The sequence below is a fragment of the Larus michahellis genome, chromosome 8 (genome assembly GCF_964199755.1).
Source record: "Larus michahellis chromosome 8, bLarMic1.1, whole genome shotgun sequence".
Classification (NCBI taxonomy): domain Eukaryota; kingdom Metazoa; phylum Chordata; class Aves; order Charadriiformes; family Laridae; genus Larus; species Larus michahellis.
This window is the reverse complement of record NC_133903.1, coordinates 53,617,272-53,636,743: the sequence shown is the minus strand read 5'-3', so window position 1 is coordinate 53,636,743 and position 19,472 is coordinate 53,617,272. Positions and strand designations below refer to the sequence as shown.

The window sequence follows — 19,472 nt, the reverse complement described above, 5'->3', positions numbered from 1 at the left end:
CTAATTAAGAAACCTCCTCTGTCCAGGTTCATTGATCTGCATGGACTTGCCCTGGTGGAAGGAGCTTTGTTTGCAGGCTTTTGAAACCAGTTGCTGAATTTGGGTTCTTCCTGTAAAAGTCCCCATTGCTGATTACTACCCAGAGTTTCAAAAACAGACACTCTGCTGCTGGATATGGGGGGAAAGTGAAGCCTGTATCTTATCCGTAACCGTGTAATGGTGTCTGATAATTCATATTTTTTTAAAAACTGTTTAAAAGAGAAGCCTTCTGATTTTGTGAGGAGGGCAGAAGGAAGCAGGTGGAGGGGAGCAGAGATCAGGGAAGACTGTGGCACAAGCTTTCCCTTCTGTTACCTGCAGGCACATTGAAACCAGCTGTTGCTGTATTAAAGAGTGGGGGTTTTTAACATCTAAGATATATGCATAAAAATGATACATCTTTTCTGTCAATTTAGCCAAGCGTTTAGAAACAGCACCCTCTACTTTAAATACTTCTCAAAGGTAGAAATGACTGGAGCTTTTCTCTTGCCATCTCAGCTGGGTGACAACCCATGTGGTGAGGATACCTGGCTCAGCAGGGCCATTCATCCTTGTACAGGTGATGACTTCTCAAGGTCTGATGTCCTGTCCCAGCAGAAGCTTTGGCTATGGAGTACACTCATTAGGATTCTGCTGTCTCCATTCCCTCATGTGGATGCCAGTCATGAAGCCACTTTTTTTGCCCACCTCTGTCTTGCAGAATAAATCTGGGGGACCAGGTCTCCATCATAGACATTGGTGAAAGACCAGTGAAACCAGTGGGACTGACGGTGCTAAATCCAGAGTCGAGAGCAATATTTTAAGTGGGAGCAGCCAATATGATCAATTGAGAAAGTGGGCAATGCTGGACCTCGGTTCTTCCCTTGTTCCCCTCCCCTCATATTTATAGGTTTCTAATTTCCGCTGGATAATGAATATCGCTCTTCATTATAATTATGTTAAAAGGTACCAGCACGATGATTCAGAAACCCTTGAAGATATAGTCATATTTTCAGCAACAGATGGATTTAACACTGCAGATGGAGTGTTAAGAGTGCAGGTAATAACAAACTCAGCAATGTACTGTACTGAAATATAATTGGAAAGTATTAATCATATATTGGTTACTTCAGCTTCACTAAGTAGATGTTTAATTTTCATCAATCTTTTTACCAGATTCCCGGAAAGACTTCTGTGTAGACAGAGTGTGGCTTCTAGGTGAAATGATTGCCGAAGTTATTAATGACTCAGGCCTTGATCTTGCAGGCATGTGCCCATGGCTTACCCAGGCATGCAGAATAAAAATCATTTGTGTTAATAAGGCCGTCAGATGGGGGCCCATTCGTATGGCCCAAGTTTCAGCTGGTGACTAGTCGGTAGTAAAAGCGAGACCTCTCTCAACTTGGGGGCTGCTGGAAACCCGCCAGCAGGAGCGAAGGGCTGCAGGATTTGGGGCAGAACGCAAGCAGTTTGAAAAGCCTCATTTATAGAGGTGAACCATGAGTCTAAGCCTTTGCAGGACTGGGAGTTAGCATGCAGACAAAACTGGGAAAGGCTGGTTTTTTGCCATTTCTTATTATTTTCTCTAACTAAAGACCTTTTGACGTTATCTGCATACAGAGAAATGTCTGCTGCTATTTCCATAACCCCTGTCATCTTACTGCTTTGTAAATGTTCTTCTTCCTACAGGTTGTATTTGAAGCCTGGGTAATGCAGGGCAGTTTTTGCTCTGAGCAGGCCATGCAGGACTGGTGTAGTCAGTGACGCCCAGTTGTATACCGTGATTCTGATTCTTTAATTAATGCTACTCATACCTAGGACTTAATTTGTAGGATCAGAAAGTGGCCCATGCTCTGGCATGCCACCTGGGGACGCAGGGAGCAGGGAGTGCTGTGGGATACAATTCCAGCTCATGCAGGGAAAATCTTCATCTGTTTTATGGCAGGAACATAAAGTGTGATTTTTGGGTGATTTTTGGGTGATTTTTGGTGAAAATAGAAATTTATTTTTTTTTTAAATGTGTTTCTGTGGGTAGTTTGTGTTCACATTATTCTCTGTGGGCTTGGGCATCTGGTGAAGCTGCATCTCCATTGATTTCCTCATGTTCTTTCCTTTCCCTGGTGGGAGTCCGTAGCCATGGTGTGCCATGATGACTATGGACTGATCAGGCTTGTAAACAACAGCATAAGCATTCAATACCTAAATTTTAAGTGCCATGAAATACTACCCCTGAAAAAGTAATGAAAAACTGGAATTCTCTCTGGAAAGTTGGCTCTCACTTGGCGGTACAACATCTTTATCCTGGCTGATGGAAAAAAATAAATCAGGTAATAAAATTCAGTGTGACTGGAAATAAAATTGAGCATGACTAGAAACCACAGGTGAACATGCTTAATAATGCAAAATTAGTGTGCAGTCTACTTTCTGACAGGCAATTCTACACCTGAAAGATACAAACAGGCACAGTTTGATTGACCGTGATAATCAAATAAAGTTCTGTGAGTATAATTGACTCTAAACATGGTCAATCTTTAAGGGTACCAGCCAAGATGACTTGTTTGTAACACAGGTCCCACATCGCTGTTTTGGGGAGGGGGCGGCTTGTTGCTAGTATGTGAAAACAAATAGTATTTTTGGTTAATTTTCACTTACACTTGGAAATAATCTGTTATCTTCCCTTCCTATTCTGTCCAGGTTACGTGGGCGAGCAAAGAGCCCCAGAGCTGCAGCAGGGATTCCAGGCAGGGATGGGTGTCTGGAGGGATGACCAGCCAGGATCACCTCCGTGCGATGGATGTTGAAGGTGTTGGCACAGAGGTGTTTTAAGTGGCTGCCCAGGCTCCAGCATATGGGGCGATACAAAGGACAGGAGTCACGGTGGGTCAGTTTTCCCAGTTGGATGCAATCTGGAAATCCATCTCCTATGTGCGTACTGGTAGGATAAACTTTTCATCTTTCTGGCAATGTTTGAATTTTCCTTCTCTTCCCTCCCCATCTATGAGAATTAATTGAATCATAAGTCATTTAATTTGTCGGGCTTCTTAGATTTTATTTAAACCCTATGTTTTGTAAGTTGTTCTGCATTTGCAGCATGGAGTTACGTTGCTTGGGAGAGGTTCAGTCTCACTGTTCACCAGCAGGACAGGACATTTGGTACTTGTTTGTGAGGACCAAGCAGGTAAAGCAGTGCATATACACATAATAATGTAACTTAATACACATTAAGCAGCTAGGTCTAGGTCTGTTAGAGAAGATACCTGGGAGCGATAGATCCCCTTTAATAAATCATCTCATACTTTGCTCTAAAAGACTTGAACTCTGAGCTCAACCAAAGGGGATCGAGCAAAGGGGTGTAACTTAAATCACTGCGACCCATGAAAGCTGCAGAGCCTCTGTTGTGTCCCCAGTGACATCAGGGACCTCGACCTGTCCCTGTTTGCCCTGCATCATCTTGGGATATGCTGCTTGATCTTTCCAGTTACTGCGATGACTTTTTTCATTTCTGATTTGTGACAAAGCGCTTTTGGATGAAAGTTGTAATTCGAGCAAAATCACAAACCGCCAACTTTGTGAAGGTATTTTATTTGCTGACTCAAGCTGTGTGAAATTTGCCTGATGTATCACAAAATAAAGGTAAATATCTTGTATTTTAAAACTTGATAAATTACTGCCAAAGGAAAAATGCCCCAAGTTAATCAATCTGATGGTTTTGTCACCGCTTTTCCCTCGAGGATTTAGAAGTAGTGGAACACACTTTGACACCGGTCTGCTCTCATCGTTTGGAAGAGAGAAAACAAACATTCCTGCGTCTCAGCTCCTCATCAGTGTCTGAACTCGAATGAATCAGCTATTGAGCCGAAGGAAATGAAATATAAATTGACATCAAGAAAATGTTCTCCCTGCAGCTGCAGAAACAGCTATAGTTGTCAAAAGCTGATTTTTATCCCTTCAAAGACCGGTATTTTGTGTCACATCATCATATTCAATAGCTGGCCTTTCTATAAAAGTTTGGCCTACAGGTACTGCTTTAATATTATTTTTTAAAATTTATTTAAGTAAGTTTAATGAAAGCTTGTGTTAATTTTAGTTGTGACTTTTGGCATACATTTAGAAATGAAAATCAGAATACAAGCTACTCTTTTTAAATGTTACTCCTGTTTCTTCCTTGTTAATTATCACAAACATAGCATTTAGTAGTTTCACAAAGTAATTTAAAAATAAAATTAGTATTTTTCTTCTTTTGTTTTGAGACTTCTAACTCATTAGTTTGTGCTGCAGAAGTGCTCCTATCTGGGGGTCAGACAGTTGCTTTTACTCACCTTGGTTTTGCTGGCCTTGCACGCACAACCGTGCAATGACACAAGGCTGTAACTTATTGCACGGGCATCTAAACAAACACCAAATAGTCTGGTTTGGCGAGTGATTCCAGACCAGTCAGATTTCCAGGACTGCACCCTAGACCATCTGGCTGCTGCACTGAATTACCTGGAATAAATTCCTTCAACTGAGGTTGCCCTGTCATCCTTGTTGTCTTAAGCGGAGCCGTTATTTAAACGTTATATTTTTCTGGGCAATTCCTTTGCTACGCAACTTTCCTGACTTGACTTTGAATGCAGAAGGGAATATGACACAGTTTCTCCCTGCTTCTCTCTCATGAATGCTTGGAGAAAGGAAAGAGCGTTAAAAGCCCATCGTCTTGTAAAATGCTTTCATTATACAGGGAAATAAAAAACCAACCACTTTCTTGTTGGTGTTTTGGAAGATGTCTTGTACAGACATGTTATTATTCAGTTCTCTGCTACAGCAACTACTCAATTGTGGTTCAAATATAAAACTTATTATCAAATTTATATTATTGTTCAAGCCGTTGGCATGGAGAAGAGCTCTACTTCAACACGTTAAACATTCTTTCAAGTTCGAAACCTGCTTCTCTCCTTCTCCACCTACTTTTAGGGGTTTTTTCCCCACCTGCGATGGCAGCATCTTCTGAGATAGGAAAGAGCTTTCCTTGCTGCTTTGCTCTTTCTCCCGTAGGCAGACTGGATCTTCTAATGACTGCCAGTGTTGTACTGCCCGTCTGAATACTGCTCCTAGAGGGTATGTCTTCTGTGAGTAGGTGCCTCCTAGTTGCTGTTAAATAATATATATCTGCCTTGAGATCACCTGCATCGAGCATTTGTGGAAGTTGTGTCTTTCCCTCTTGGATCCCCTAAAACCCATTCCATGAGATCCCTTCAGTTTTCTTCTGCTATTTGTTTTTCTTTTTTTTTTTAATTTTCTTAAAGATGTAATTGATTTTGAGCATGACAAAAAGTCACTTTGGTACAGCATTGACACCTGCTCAATTTATAGGATTGAATGCTACATGCAAACATCTTTTCTTACATAACTGATATTTCTTATTTTAATACAGTACATTTTTAAAGCTGAACTTTGAAGCTGATCCCTCTATAATGCTAAACAGAAACCTTTTATTATTTTTAAAGGATTTGTACGCTGTCAGATGAACAGATGCTAACGTGCACCTGTAGTCTGTCTCCACTGGGAACCATATTTACCACTACTGTTTAGAACTGATCGGAAAATTTTTGAACCAACTTCACGATGAAAGAATAGGCTTTTATGTAAAAAAAGGTTTAGTGAAAAGCATCTGCTTTGTATGTCTAGTTTCTTCTTTTTTTTTTTTTTTGCTAGAACTAAAAATTGATGTATATCTTTTGACTTGAGAATTTCTGTTCAAAATACCAACTTTCTGTGGAAAAAAGGAGATGGAGAAGATTTATCTGAGGACTTGTCAAAATTCTGTCCAGACATGGTGATGACAACTTCTGTGTTTTAGCTACTTATCACGATTTGTTGATGTTTTAGATACTCTTGTTTGATATTTGTATTCATGAGGCTGAAGTAAATGGCTTATTTGGGGTTTATGCCTGATTTTGCCATTGAATTTAATTTTCCAGCATATTGGACAAGTTTTTGTGCTATTTTTTAGGAGCTGGTGGATGAGGGTAAAGGGGTAGGATGAACAAGGCAACTTGGGGACCTTTTAGCCTTAACACTGAGGTGCTTAGCGCTCATACCTCCAATCAGTCATGGATTTCCAGCATGATTTAAGTATTTGCTGTTGCAGAGCAATGGGCAGGCGTCATCTGGACGTGCAAGATCCAGAAAGACAGAGTGAAACAAAAACAATCGTAGAGAAAAACTAACGGCATGATCAGAAGAATAGAGGGTCTACCATCAGAGAGGATTAAGAGTTTGGCTTATTGAACTCAGGACAACAAAGCCTGAGAGGGAGATAGAGTTACCTCCAAGTATTTTGAGGGAATAAACAGAGGGGGTAAATAAAATCTAAACTATTTAAGCTGATGGGCAATATTGGCACAAAACCAAACAGACTTAAACTGCCATGAGAAAACTCAGGCTAGCAATAAAAGGATGGTTTCTATCCAGTAGAGGAAAAAGATTCTGAGCAGCTTTCAAATGGAGGCAAGAAACTTCAAAATTGGAGCATAGTCGGTCTGTGAAAGGGGCTTTATGTCCTGGCGATGCCTGGAGAGGACAGAAGGTGACAGTCAGATCTCTGGCTGCTCCCTTCAAAACTTCAGCTGTGATTATCCCTCCCACCACCAATGAACCACGCTCCACCCCACAGGTTTCTAACTCTGTTTCCATCTCTTGAATTGGTTCGTGTACTCCTTCTGAGTGTGATCTCTGGACCGGTGCTCTCTGCGCCTCCCTGGGGCATCATCCTCGTGCGGGACCCCTCTGCTCTGTCTCTGATGGAGGGACAAGTGCAGTGACTAGTTGCTGTTTTGATGAAGCTCTTCATCCACCTCTACCACCTCATACCGCTCTCCCAGGGTGTAATCTGAATGCTGCATCCCTGACCATTGATAACCAATGGGTACCTTGTGTAATATGATTTCACTTTCATATTTAACCTAAATTACCACATGCGTGCATATATATATATATATAAAAATTTTTTTTTTAATTCTGTATTTAAGCCTGCATTGTTTTGGGCCAGACTACAGTGGCAGGACTTATCCAGGGTGGAATCAAAATCCCACTGTTTCCCCAGCTGTAAAACCCGTGCGGAGACTGTCGCCCTTTCACAAACTGGGTTGTGCAGGAGCCAGCAGCCACACTCCACTTCTCTGGAGATGAGTCGTGCTATTTCAAACTATTTGGCTAATCGGTAAACTGAGATCTGCTGCTTCACAGACAATATATAACTTTTTTTTTGCCTTTGTGCACTACTTTACATTTTGGATCCTTTGCCATTAGGTTTTGAAGCATATAGACTGCATCTAATCCAATTTATCCTGTTCATCTTGGCAATGCTTGTAATGCTGACAGCTTAAAGAAAACACTTAATTTGACTAAGTGTTTTCAGTTTACTTCTCAAAATAGTTGAAATCATTAAAGCCAGGGTACCCCTGCACTGCAATACACACAGCTCTGACCTACTTTGGCAATTTGTGTGATCCCGCGGTCTTTGCTTATGCTGCAGGCTGAAGGAGTTTACCTGGTTAAGACTGGGCTCAGCGTTTGAGAGTAATTCTCCTGCTTTGCTGCTTTGTAATCTGACTTTTAAAGAAGCTCTTAGAGCGAACATGGGGAATGTTGGGGACCTGGTGTGGTGCGTCGCGCTGGGCAGGGGACAGGGGGCTGAGCGCTGAGCTTCCCGTGTGGATGCTCAGCTGTGAGGCTGCTGGAGTCCATGTATCCATAGCTATTTGTATTCATTGCTACCTGCCAGAGGTGAGGCACAGCGGAGGGATGTAGGGCAGCCCTGGAAGTGCCCTGACGAGCACAGGCAATTACACAGAGTGGTTCAGTAGCACTGGAGCGTGCCTGAGCTGAAGGGGTCGCAGGCTGCATCCCCGTCTTCTGCACAATATTCCCATAGCTGAGGACTTGCCACAGAGCCCTCTGTGATGGCATCTCACCCTTCCCCTGCTGCAACCCAACAGGAAGAAATGTAATCTAGGCTTACCGTAATTACCAACCACACATCCCAGACTCCGAGCAGGAAGGAAGAGAAGGGAGAAGGCATAAATGAGAATAGAAATGGACTAAATGGATTTGTCAGCGCCAGCAATAATGTGCTACGCTAGTTTGAGGCGAGTGTAGTTGCAATTGCCATCATAGATATCTGAGGCAGCACAAGCATCAGTACACGCTAATAAGAAGATGATATATCCTGAGCTCCTCAGTGGTCTTACACCTTGGCTAGCTCATGCCACCGTGTCTCTTCTGCCAGTGAAGGTCACAACAGCTCATTTAGCTGCAGTGCCTGAAGTTTGGGGAGATGTCAACAAACCTGCAACATTCTGGGTGTCTTACGATGGGGTTTGTCATTTGTGTTTGTGTTTACTGTAGTTAATGCCTCAAAAATTAAGAGGTAGTTTTCTAATCCCAATTTCTTACAAAAATTTCATTAAAAAAAAAGTCCTGTTATGAATGGCTGATTTTGGACTGCTGAATAGGACCAGGAGATTCAATATTGTGGTTTGGTGGCACTGGAGCACCTATCCATGATGATGAGGCAGCCTGAAATAGCTGGGCGTTGAAGGGCAGGTGATACGGTCATGCTACAATACCACAGAGATAGTTTGATTTGGCCCGTCAATATGATATAATTTTCCTCTGTGATTATTTTTTTTTTTCCTTTTAAATTATTTGCTTAAGACTTCCCTTTCAGAGATGCGTGCTGGCAAGTTGCAATACCGCAGAGAAGGGAAGGTCCGGAGCTGCAGTAGGAGTAAGGAACTTGGAAAATGCAACTGGTGCGGAAGAGCGAACAAGGTCACTGGTGACAAGGCTCTGCTCCATCTGTGCAGGCACGCTCGTGAGCAGAAGCATTCCAGCAACGTGGCATTTTGTCACATTATTCCTTTCCTTTTAAATTTCAATAGCTAGTTATTTGCCTGCCTTTGGTTGGGAGACAAAGCCCCTCTTTGTGCAGCCACACAACACGGCTATCTCATGTAACGGAGAAATGAAATGCAAATTTCTCCGATAAGGCAGGAATGGTGCTTGTCTGGGGAAGAAGGAAGCATTGTCTGGCCGCGGGAGCAGAAGAAGGTGGTGTTGCCCGGTGCCTCTGACAGTCAGTCCCAAAAGGTGGAAGAAACCACAATTTGTGGAGTCTTCTGATAACATTGACATTAAAACCTCCCATGTCCCCGTTTCATCTTTCATAGAATAGGGACAAAAATTACTTTGCTGTTTTGTGCAATTCAGCAAAGCATTTTAACCTGCACTGTTTTTTAAAGTACGCGAGAAGATCCCCAACTGTCTGCACAGAACAATATACGTGATAAAGCATTTTGTGACATTGGGTCTGAGTAATTTGTAAAGGACCTGGATAAGTTTAAGTGAGGATCATTAAAATTACTAAGAAACTCTTTTAACCATCCTTTTTTTTTTTTTTTTAAATGCATTTTTCAAGGAGGTGGGAATTTTTACATTAAGTATTATTATTTATCTTTTTTGTTCGAGTGTGGTACAGAGTAAATGACCAGCTAAAAAATAGTAAAGTAGAAGCAAACTGATGCTGGAGCAAAGGCAAACCTTTGAGAGATATCGTTCAGAAATTTGTTTGTTCGGTATCAGAGCAATACTGTGATAAGGGCAATACCAACGTGCCTTGTGCATATGAGGAGGTACTCTGAGTTTAAATTGGTGGCACGGCCAGGGGACAGTTTAACCTCTGGCATTAGCTAGAACTGGGCAGCAACATGAGCCAGTGCAGTAGTGCTAATTAATGCACCCTGAGGGGACACAATGAGGCACTGGCTCTGGACACCTGAGACATACTTCTGTTGGAGCCGAGGTGCCAATTAGAGCTCATAAAAAATAACCTAACGTTAAAAAAAAATAAAAAAGGCAAAAATCCAAGTAATATAGATAAAACAAGATTTAGACGTAAAATAATAAAATGGACTGAGTAATGCACCTCTCTAGTCCTTTAATACAGGGCAGGACGAGCTCTGCGGTAGCTGCCGTTATTGAAATGCAGAAGCTTCATTCCCAGGCTGGGCAGCAGCATCTTTGCTAACCTCACACTCCCTGCCTGGCCTGAGAGCTGGCAGAACTCACACCCGTCATCTCGGGGCAATCTGCAGTGGAGAGTAAGGATGAACATCCCAGGGCCACCACCTCTGCGGCTGGCATGGGGGTATCCGGGAAAGGATCTTTACCTACACTTACGGTGGACACAAAATAAACCCATTTCAGACGGAGTGAGAAACCAGGAAAGGATTTGTTTCCTGTTCTGCTTCTGGTTTAATGCTGGTAGTGCATTGTCCTTTGTAGGTTTTCAGTCTCAGTGAATTCGGTAATAAAAACCACCAAACACTAAGCAGTCCTCAAGCTGAACACGACTGCATAGGAAATCAAGGTGTCATGGGAGTATGGCAAGCCCTTAGCTTCATCTGATGACCTGTTCTTGATACCTGAGGCAAGGAAGAAGTTTGCCCAGACTAGCTAGAGTCAGGTTAATCTGGATTTTTCTCAGCAGATGTGTTTGGGGTGGATGGGGGTACTTCAGCACATATCTATTTGAAATATCTCGATGTTTCTGATGAAGATGACCCCAAGGACCTTAACTTCGTATCAAAGACAAACCCTCAGTACTGCTTGATAGAAAATGCTCTTCCCTCAGCTGGCTATGAGAAGACCAACGCTAAGATTGATATGAGTGAGTATATACCTTACTATATGCTACTATCCCTCGAAAAATTATTTTATCGGAGTTTAATACATTAATAGTGCTTGGTTGTATGCGGCCCTGCTTTACAACTGACGGGATGGTAGGAGAGAGGAACCATTTGGCAAATCAGGCCAGACCAAATGGCATTCATTTGGTTAATCACCAGCTATTAAAATAGCATCAAATCATAGCAACCTATTTGTTTATCATTCAGTGCACAATCTTCTGCACAGTATATTCATAACTGCTGTACCCAAGCTAATTTTAAATGAGCCAACAAAGCCATTTCCCAGCACTCTCCTGGGAAATGGATCTGTGGACTGATCAATCTTTCTGCTACTGGGGCTAAGCCCCCCCTCCAAATCAGAGCTAATGACATTGATGTTTAACTTTGAAATAAGGTGATTTTAGATTTAGTCTCATTTTTAAAGCTGTGTGTGGTTTCAATCTCTTGTATTACTCCAAAATTCATTCACTTCCAGTACCTCCAAGTAGGTTACACCCACTGAGTTCTCTCCAAGCATGTGAACGTTCAGGCATCGTTGCAGATCGCTTTGTGATTCCTATTAGAGACAACCTTCAACTGTTCCCTCTCTTTGTCACCGTGAATTCAGCAAATGATGAAATCCCTTTTTTTCAGCTCAGGAATATAAAAGTAACTTTGATCTCAGTCTTCAAAGTGCTGATCTTCTGTTTCTGAGGGCTGACGCCTCGCTGCAGGAGTCGAAGCCCTTTACGGTTGTGGGGAGCAGAAGAGTAGAGTTGTGGTCTGTGAGATGATGAAATGATTTTAGTAGTGAGGCAAAGAATGGATGAAGGTGTGATAGTAGCGAGTATGCAATGACGTTGTTCTATTTTTTGTACTGCAGTAAAGCTTAGGAGCCTTAGTGATAAACCTCTGGTCTAAGAATTATGCAAAAATCTGAGGAATGAGTGATACCTGCCCAAAATAGCTTTTTCATATAAATGAATATATGGAGAGTTCACAATATCTCTTCTGGCACTGTTGGTGTCCTCCTAATCTATCTTCCTCATCTTTAACACGCCTGCAGAGAAACAAAGACAAACTTTGGCTTTGCTGGCAGACCTTGTCTTGCACAGATACCCAAGGTATCCACACTCTCATGTCAGTGAAACAGGTATGTGCTTATTTTTAGGGATGTGATGGGATATGATGAAACCTCAGAGCCATCTTAAGGCTAGCTGAATCGTTGGCTTGGCATTTCATTCTGCACATCAGTTGATTGGTCATTTTATCACCGGTTATGAAGTGAAATTAGATAATCTTGATGCCATATGGTATACGGTATTTATAGTTTAGTATGTTTTCCGTGTATGTGTGCTAAAGCCTGCTTCAGGGATTTGTTATGGTCCTTGTGTTTACAGGATTTGGGTCTTGGGTGAAAGAAGAAACTGACAGCTGCTAATGTTTGATTTAAACTGATATATTGGAGGCCACATGGGTGATCTCTAATTAAAGTCAATTTACACTTTCTGTCCTTCACCAGGGAGGCTGTTGGGACTCCCCAGGACCAGACCTTGTGTCCACCTAGCTCTGCTACCTCTGGTAAGTGATTGGGATGGGGGACCAGGGGAGAAGCCCGTGGGAGGCTGGGGGTGCTTAAGCTCCACCCCAGCTCCTCTCCCAAATGACCACGAGTGCACTGTGTCTCCTCTAGGTCTCTGATACAGGTAGGCTTAACCCTGAAGCATCCCTCAAAGGATTATTGTCAGCGTTAGGTTTGACGTCAGGTTCCTTGCTTTCCATCAAAATGCTCCATTCCCCTTGAAATGTTGATAAATAAGGAGCTACAGGATTAATTATGTGGGACATTAGTCACTCAATATGTGTCATTATTTTCTCAAAACAAGTATAAATGAGCACCACAGAAGGGTCTTAGAGATCTGCATTTTGAGCTGATTCACAATAGGAGCGTGTTTTCAACCTCAAATATTAGTTGTCTGGTGCAGGTACCTGCACTGGGGACCTTAGCGAGTTGTATGGTGTGAATACCCTTCACGCAATTTTTTGGCTGCTTCTCATCAAAAAAGATCCCCATGCATAACTTCAACTCCAGAAAAAGTAGTGGCAAAGCCGTGCTAAGCTTTAGAGCCCACGTGTCGGTCTGCTTGAGACCCACATCCCATGACCCACTCCTCATCTATGTCCCTGCTGCCATGCCTTGGTCACTTGAAGTCGTGGTAATGGCAGACACAAGAGAAAGTGGCTGAAGCCAGACCAACAAATTTTTAAAAGCAGTAACTAAAAATAATGAACAAGAAACCCTGATAGAGGAGAAGCAGCGTTCAGTTGCCCTGTAAGAACCCAGTGAGCACTTGAACAAAGAGGAGTTAATAAATGTTACAGTCAGGTTTTTTTGGATAGGATTCGTGCAGAATATGATTTCATAATCCGCTGTCTCTAGTGAACAGCAAGACCTCTGTAAACACTCAATATTCAAATAGAAAATTGTTTCTTGTAGGCTTCCATGGCACAAAATAAAAGCTCTGTAAATCTGGGCCTCCATATGTGGTTCTCAGCTGGTGTAAGTCCCTGAATGAATTACATGTGAACAGAGAAATTAATGCTACACACATGGTGGCCAAACTTGAAAGCAAAAATTGCAACTGAGAATATACTGCAGTGGATTGTAAAATATTTGAAGATAAATGGAAGCTCGAGTCCTTGTTGATATAATGCATCATTGATGCATTTCAAGGGATACACAACTATCACAGCGAGATAATACAATGCTGAGATCACGTTTGGGAGAGTGCGAGGAGTCGCTCTTTAAAATCAAAGACTGAATTTAAGCAGAACGCAAGCTAAGAAGGCAAATATGCAATATTGACTCTCTAGCATAATTTTTGAACAAAAATTGGGTAAAATACTTGCCCCTTTTTAAAAATCTGGCAACTTACTGTTGCAGTAAATGTGTATCCTATCCAGGTTTTGAAATGATTGTGCTCTAAAGACCCTTTTGTTAATCAGTCAACGTTGATGATGAATTACCCAAGAGTTTTGGTACTTTTGAAGCAGTTGTGATCTTTTTGTTGTTGTTTTCTTCCCCCTCCTCCTCTCAGCAGAGGAGGAAGGAAGAATGTGCATGTTACAGTGAATTCTAAATGAGGGCTGTGCCTCCCCTCTTTGCAAAAAGCCAAGCAAAGCAGTAAAAATAATAAATAAAACAAATGAAACCCTCTTTAATCCATTCATGAGCTCGAGTGTTTCAAGTAGGCCATAATATTAAGACAAAGAGTTCTGAAAGAGATGGATCAGAGCAAAGGGCTATTGCTTAAACAATGTCAGCCTATTTAATTGAATTAGGTATTTGTCAGCCCTGTATTTTCCCATGTCCAGGACTCTTACTGTTGATTCAAGGCTTAAGGCCTAAATAGAAAGGGCAACAACTGCAGTGTATTTTGATCCCGAGCAAGCTGTGTCCTTTGAAAAGCCAGCACTCGGCGTTGGGAAGAATGCTGGAGAGCTTTGCCGCAGCAGAGGGCACCAGCAAAAGAGGTAGTGAAAATATGTTACCCCCATGGATTCGACCTTGCTGCAGCATACCGAGGGAACTTGACTGAGCATTTTTAAGCCTGATGTTATTTCTGTAACTGTTTACTTGTATTTATCACAGGGACAACTGGGACTGGGGTAGCGGACCAAGAACGGGGCCAGGAGCCAGGAACTCTCAACTCACTCTTTGAATTGATTTGGCTTTTTTTTTTTTTAATATAAAATCTATGGTTTAGTCATGGGCACTTGCAAATGTTCGTGGCCTTATGATCAAACTGTTTTCCGTGTTGATTTGTTGCAAAAAATAACGCTTGTGTTTCCCTTCCCTCAATAGATACCTTATGCCTCATGCTCTACAACAGCGCCGGAGGGAGCCACTGGGACTTGGACAACAGCGACTCAGGCTGAAGCAGGAGTAAGTAAACCTTGCAAGCTTTAGTCTGGAGTATTTGCTCTGTTTATTTAGAGAGTTTCCCACTGGCATTCCTCTCCATCCCAGCCACCTGTCTACTACAGCCATACGCATAGGAACAAATAGAAACTTGACTGTTTTTTCTCTTCTGTACCCATACCAGTTTTGTTTATATGATGATTTTGAGGACAAGTGGTCCGTGATCATGAAGAGCATGGTCCATCCATTGTCCAACTCTTTGAGTCATCTTTGGGAAAACTTCAGGAGCATGTTTCCACTGGCATGTCAAACAGGAGCCATAATGTAACTGGAGTAAATATGTTGGTGTGGCGCCCTGACTTCAGTAGGGATGACACCAGAAAAAGGATGCTTGAAACTGGTCCCCCCATGCAACGGTCCATATAACAAAACTCTGCTGAGTCACTTTTTAGAATTCGACCAAATACTCTGTGAATGTTACTGAGTGATATTTGCCCAACTTACTGTGTCCAGATCTTCAATTTACAATTTAATTTACAGCCAGCTTATGTAGCCTAGGTACCTCCTTTTCCATTGCTTTGTACTCCAAATGCCCATGAAATTCCATTTTTTTTTTAGAAGCTGGAACAGCTCTTCCCTGATGAGTACATGAGTGACACAGATTAATGCCTGCTTCTGCTTACACTGGTGCCAGTGCCATAAAACAAGTTGACTTTGATGCTGTGGGATCATGCTCTCAATATCCTGAATGCTGAGTGCAGAATCTGGCTATTTTAGACTAAATTGCACTTCATTTGTGCTTGAAGGATCATGAAAAACGTGAGCAGGGACATCATGTTCCTTGAAACACACCGTACATGAATCGGGACAAATAAGGCATATTTTTATCTGCCAAAATTGCTAAGTATGGGGTGCAATAGAAGCAGTGTGTATTGAGTTTTATTTTTTTTTTTTTTTATGATTTCATTTCAGGATTGAATGTTTTACTTGAAGAAATGCCTTAGCGAAATACAGGTTAACAGGCTCAACAGAGCAATGATCGGGAGAAATTCTGTATTTCATGTCCATGAAAGGGTCTGACTATCTTAGCTGATAGAACTTAAAAAACTACAGTGCTTCAAAGCACGCTTATCCACCCATCTCTCTGCCAGTTTTATCAGTTTTTTCCAATGAATTTTTCTGTCACTACGAGAAATGTCTTTGTTTTGCCTAAAGTCCAAGGTGGGATGATATTTCTTTCAGCTGGCTCTAGCCCTCCCGAGCTGTGTTGAGGCTTTCCCTCCTGCTGAACACGCAATTTTAGCAGCATTAATTGTAGGCAATTTTTTAAGAAGAAGTACTAAAATAGCTTCCATAAATAGGAATGTTATGACCCAAGGAAACGACTTACCCAGATGGAAGGGTCTGCCACTAGAGCATCTATCAACCCGGCTCCACAAAACCCATGCAGCAAAACTCCTCTGGAGTTTTAACCTGCCCATATACAGAGCGGTTTAATTTTGTAACTCCAGTTCCACGGGGAGTGGGACCACAAAACCTGCTCATGGGACTGCTTAGGTCTGTCTAAAAAGCCTGTGGGATCCTTTTACCTCTGCACGAGAGTCTTCATTTGTCCTCCCAACGGGTGGTAGGAAGAGAAGTGCCACCACCTCCATTTACAGAGAAGGAAGTGGGGTGCAAAGAGGTTAAAGACTTGTGTGAGCTGGCTCAGGGGTGGTATACTGACACCAAAATTTCAAAGCACCAGGCTCATCACTAGCTTATCCTTCTGCAACAGGGCAAACAGGCTGCGTGGTGACAGTGACAATTTGGAGGAGTTTTTGTAAAGACTGAAAATCTTTAGCCACTCTCTGGCTAACTGAATTTAAAGGCAAAAATGCCTCTGTGCAATCTAAAGATTTCATTTGCCACCTTGCCTTATTATTTTATGAAGCTTTTAGTTTAAATATGATTTCAAGTAACACCTGACATTCTTTATTTTAAACACTCTTTTTTAAAAGAAAAAAACTACTATTTCATACATTACTTTTTTCAGTTTTAGGGGGGATTTGTATTTGTTTTGATTGAAGCACGTTTTTTTTTTTCCTTTTCGTGCGCATCATACAGTTCAGATGCATTTTAAATAGTTTTTGCTCATGTCCAAGCTCTGGTTCTGATGTGTGCAAAGAGCATGGCTGCTCTGAACCCACCACATGTTAAAAAGATGAATATTAGCTTTTGTTTTGTCACAGTGACTCTTTAATTGAAAAATTAAATATTTAATGAGCTATTTCTATCCAGAAGGGAGTGGGGAAAAAAAAATCCTGCCGTTCCTTCCCAGGCAAAACTCCTGCTGGAGTCTGGTACACGGTCAGCGGTGAGCGGGCAGCCGTAAGGTAACGGCAATTAGTGCTAACACAGCCTGCACCCAGGACACCTTTGGGGTACCGGTCGGTACCCCCAGCTCTGCTCCCAGCCCTTGGTACCTTACCTGCACCCCTCAACACATAGCCTGTGTCCAGTATTTCAATTGGAAAACAGCTCTGGCTGTGGATCTTTATACGAGTCCTTCCTCCATCAATGTATTTGGGTAAAATTTGGTTCTACTCACATAAAACCTTGTAATCAAAACAAATGGCATTTCTAATTGAGCAAGGCCCTCCCGGTAATGAAGGGCAGCAGCGCTGTTGAGATCACTGGTTCGTGTTTCTCTCCCTGTTCAGGAGACTAAACTAATTTATTTATGAAATCAAAGCAACACACCAGATTAGCCATATAACTAGCTAGCTGCGTTGTTTAGATTCACTTGTTTGCTATCTCATGACATCCAAGTGAACAAGCTATATGTCAATGAAAGCGTTGGCGCTCTATCGTATATAATAGACTAGTTTGAAGTGCAAAAAAAAGATTCTGCAATGGGGCTACAAGCAGTAATTTTTTTTTTTTTTTTTCCCAGTGAGCATATGCTGCGAGCGGGAAAGGACCGCGTAATGTAAACGGAGGTTTCATTAGCGATGATACGTGGCAGTCCCCGGGTGAAGGAAGACAAAGGAAATCTGGGAGCACCTGTAGACTTTGCAGGCTTCTACCCACGTGGAAGAGGCACGTGCAGGGATGTACTGAGGGCAACGGTGGGAACTGCTCTTCCCTCTTAGTCTCCTCTTGGGCCTCCCTGTAAATGCATGTTTGCCACGCTCAGGCGGTTGGGATGCAGAATGAGTCCCTCTGCATCTGGCCTCCAGAAACCAGTTTTTGCAAACAACAGGCAAGTACTTGCTTCCACTGGAAGCTTTAATATTTCTATCAGAAGGGCAGAAGGTCTTCTGGGAAATATTTTTGGTCAAATGCCTCCCATGTCCCATCATTCTTGTTTTAAAAGTTCTTGTTGAACTCTTCCAGAGATCTTGACGATTGGCCAGTCTGTGTTTCCTCTCCCCTGACGTTTTCCTTGCAGCAGGTAGCAGAAGGTGCCCTGTGTGTTACGGGACTGACCACGCTGGATGTTGAAGACCTTGCCGTCCCTGTGGGCGCGCTGAGCATCTCCATCATTACCCTCCTGCCAGCTCCTGGGCTGATATTAAATGGACTCTGTGGCGGAGATGCTGGTGGCATGAGCTGCTGAGCTCAGCAGTGCTTCAGGATTCACAGTTTTTTCCCCGGCTGAACTCAAGCAAGCTCTGAGTAATGGCCCTTTGGCTTTCCTCCGCCGCTTTTTATTGTTTAGCTGCTTTTCGCTGCATCAGGGCTCTGGGGATGATAGACGGCGGCGCAGGAGGGCAGCGGCTGGCCGGGGCGGGGGGCTAGCACCCGGCGGGGAGGTTTGGGATCCCGACAGCCCGTCTCGGCTCTGCAGAGGGGGTTTGGTGGGTGCCGAGGGGAGCTGGGAGGCAGGACGGGCGGCGGGATGCGCGGGGTGCGGATGGCCTCTGCTGGGAGCCGCCGCTCACTGCAGCCGCCCGGGGCCGGCTCTGCCGAACCAGCCGGGATTTACCTCCGGCAGCGAGAGGCGAGGCCAGGGCAGGGCTTTGCACGGTGGCTGGTGTGTAAAACTCTACGCAGAAACCTCCCTTTGGTTTTTCTTTACTGCTTTATTTCCGCCCCCCAACCGCCTCCTGCGGGAGCTGCTGGTCCAGAGAGCCCCAGGCTGCCGCTGCCCTCGCACCCCGGCCCGGCCGCAGGAAGGCAGGCAGCCACCCAAAGGCATCTGCCAGCACAACTGCCTGCAGACTCCGCTCAGCAACCAGATGCAGCAGGGGAGGGGGAAAGAAAGAAAGAAAGAAAGAAAGGGGAAAAAAAAAAAAAAAGGAAAAAAAAAGAAAAAAAAAAATCTCTTCCGCGGCTTGGCATCTGCGCAGCACGCGTGCCAAGCGGTGTGGGAGCAGGGGGAGAGGAAGCGGCGGCAGGCTTGGGGGCTATTTGGCACCCCCGCAGCCCACAAACGGTTTGGGTTTGAGCTGAGAATCAAGCGGCGTGCGCTAATGTAAAGTGTGTGTTTTTCTGAAATTTGAAAAGCCCGTGTTGAAATTAAAAAAAAAAAAAAAACCAAAAAACAAAAAACAACGCCAACCGGTCGATTCCACAGGCTGAGTTCAGCAGAGTTGAAATCCTCCTCGTAAAGGGGGGCTTTTCTGCGTACAGGCTAGGCGGGGTACGGTTGCGAGGAGGAGCCCCCACCCCTTACCTATTTCAGGAGGCGTTGAAGGTGTCCAGGGATCGTTCAGCACCAACCATTGGCTCGTACAGCCAAAAACCCGCTTGATTGTTTAATGATGAAGCCTGTACAGGCTGCTTGAAGCAAGATATAAAGCAGGTGTTAGAAGCCTCTGGAAAGTTTGCTGTCAATT

The 19,472-nt window shown here is 43.3% G+C and overlaps 1 long non-coding RNA gene across 1 annotated transcript; it reads left to right on the top strand.

The window, feature by feature from the left end:
- The first annotated feature begins 10,350 nt into the window (after nt 1-10,350).
- Nucleotides 10,351-19,153, top strand: LOC141747596 (uncharacterized). Its single transcript, XR_012588762.1, has 3 exons — nt 10,351-12,308; nt 14,593-14,673; nt 17,585-19,153. It is a non-coding gene; the product is annotated as an uncharacterized LOC141747596 (long non-coding RNA).
- Nucleotides 19,154-19,472: the final 319 nt, after the last annotated feature.